The sequence below is a fragment of the Cebus imitator genome, unplaced genomic scaffold (genome assembly GCF_001604975.1).
Source record: "Cebus imitator isolate Cc_AM_T3 unplaced genomic scaffold, Cebus_imitator-1.0 Scaffold495, whole genome shotgun sequence".
NCBI lineage: Eukaryota > Metazoa > Chordata > Mammalia > Primates > Cebidae > Cebus > Cebus imitator.
In genome coordinates this window covers 464,915-467,400 of record NW_016107810.1, presented here as the reverse complement: position 1 = coordinate 467,400, position 2,486 = coordinate 464,915, and the positions used below count along the sequence as shown (strand labels likewise).

The 2,486-nt window shown below is 47.1% G+C and overlaps 1 long non-coding RNA gene across 1 annotated transcript; it reads right to left on the bottom strand.

Moving 5' to 3' along the window:
• Positions 1 to 390: 390 nt before the first annotated feature.
• LOC119468797 lies at positions 391 to 2,266 on the bottom strand. The gene is made up of 2 exons (XR_005197569.1): positions 1,893 to 2,266; positions 391 to 956 (listed from the first exon to the last, which is right to left on the bottom strand). It is a non-coding gene; the product is annotated as an uncharacterized LOC119468797 (long non-coding RNA).
• Positions 2,267 to 2,486: the final 220 nt, after the last annotated feature.

Below are 2,486 nucleotides of genomic sequence, written 5' to 3'. Positions count from 1 at the left end.
CGCTGACCGTGCGCTAGGGTAACCCGGCGCTGACCCTGCGCTAGGGTAACCCGGCGCTGACCGTGCGCTAGGGTAACTCGACGCGGACCGTGCGCTAGGGTAACGTGGCGCTGACCATGTGCTAGGGTAACCCGGCGCTGACCGAGGGCTAGGGTAACCCAACGCTGACGTGTGCTAGGGTAACCCGACGCTGACCTTACGCTATAGTAACCCAGTGCTGACTGTACATTATGGTAATCCGATTCTAGCCATAACAAGACAACAATAATCTTCTGTCCTTAAACTCAACCAGGCAGATACATCTCAGGTTCCCATCCCTGAGGATGCACTTACGGCCACTTGAGGAAATAATACTGTCATGGGTTAAATGCATGTAAAGGAACAACACAATTTCTAGCAGAAATAATTTTAATGCAAGAAATCGAGTGCTTATAAAATCATCGAGGGACTGGAAGAACAGGCTCCAGGCGAGGTCTTGGGATGTCACTTCCAGAATAACCCCACAGAGCCAGCCCAGCAAGGGAACAGCTACTGTGACAAAAGCAAAAACTGTTCAAACGAACGCAGTTCAAAAAAGACTGTGTTCAGAAACTCACTGTCCTCGCCACTAGCTCCGTGATCACACAACACCAGCTATACTCCCTCCAGGGGTCAGGAACTTTTGGTCCCAGAAACACGCCACCCCCACTAGATCCACAGCAGCAAATGACGACTCTCACAGCACAGCCTCTCTTCCCACTTAACCAAATCCTGACCCCAGATCTTGGTCAAGATTAGTGGAAACTGAATCGCATCTGGAACCCGAGAGCCACCAGAGGAACTGACATTTAATGCTTCAATTGCTACATCCAGGAAGGTGCCAGAAGGAAGTTGAAATAGACAATGAGTGGGGTGATCTGCCATATTGAACCCATGGGTAGAAAAAAAACAGGTCCTAAGAGAAGTATCAGGAAATCCTACAAAATGCAGAGGAGAAAACCGCTTATCTGATTATGAGTGCCTGCTCAGGAAGACTTGAATTACACTCCAATGAAGAAGCAGTGTTTTTTGCAAGAAGAGAAAGAAGAAGGTGAACTCGGATGAGGGACAGCATGGGTCCAGTCACCACTGCCACAGCTCTTCCATAAATGTGAAATTGTTTCAAAGTAATCAATCTAAAATTATAGATATGAGAACTATATAGAAACATGATTTTGGCCAAGTGTGGTGGCTCACGCCTGTAATCCCAGCACTTTGGGAGGCTGAGGCGGGTGGATCACAAGGTCAGGAGTTTAAGACCAGCCTGGCCAAGATGATAAAACCCCATCTCTACTAAAAATACAAAACTTAGCCAGGCACGGTGGTGTGCATCTGTAGTCCCAGCTACTCAGGAGGCTGAGGCAGGAGAATCACTTGAACCTGGGCGGCAGAGGTTGCAGTGGGTCAACCACTGCATTCCAGCCTGGCGACAGAGTGAGACTCTGCCTCAAAAAAAAAGAAAAAAGAAACAATTTTATCACATAGTATCAGTTCAATATCTTAGCAGCAAGTAACCAAAAACACAGAAAATAACCCTCCAACACACTTAAGTAAATAGGCCGGGTGTGTGGCTCACGCTTGTAATCCCAGCACTCTGGGAGGTCGAGGCTGGCAGATTATTAGGTCAGGACTTTGAGACCATCCTGGCCAACATGGTGAAACCCCATCTCTACTAAAAATACAAAAATTAGCCAGGCGTCGTGGCAGTTACCTGTAATCTCAGCTACTCGGGTGGCTGAGGGAGGAGAATTGCTTGGACCCAGGAGGTGGAGATTGGCAGTGAGGCGAGACCATGCCATTGCACTCTAGCCTGGGTGACGGAGCAAGACTCTGTCTCAAAAAAAATAAATAAAATAAATAAGTAAATATATCACCTCACATAGTGAGAAGTCCAGAGATAGGGCAGACACCAATACTGGTCAATTAAACATCTCCACAGCATCATCACCAAAGACACAGGCTCCTTTCCCTCTTATCCCCATCTTCAGCCTAAGGCTCGCCTCATGGTGCGAAGGTGGCTGCAGCAGCTCCATGCATCACACCTAGTAATGACTGACAGGGATCAAAAGGAGGGATGAACAGTCACTTTTTCCCAGAATCCTTGGATCAGACTTTCCTTCTAAACCATCTAAAGCATCATTCACGAGAGAGGTAGACTAACCCTGCTCAGCTCAGCTGACTCATCCACGTGGAATGAATGTTGGGGATCAACCATGTGACCACGACAGATACTGAGTTTAAAAAGCGAGACAAGAGAGTGTTCATTAAATACCTGTCATAATATTTGCATGTAGGTGATAAACGAAAATAAATGTCCATAACTGGAAATAATTGTGTGGGGAAATAACCGTAGGCATTACTTTCCTTTGTTCAAAATATTCGCCACTCTGCACACATCCCCCTGGCTTTTCCTTCCATCTCCCTTCCTGCTCCCTCTCACCTCACTTCCTCCTCACCTCTCTCTAAGA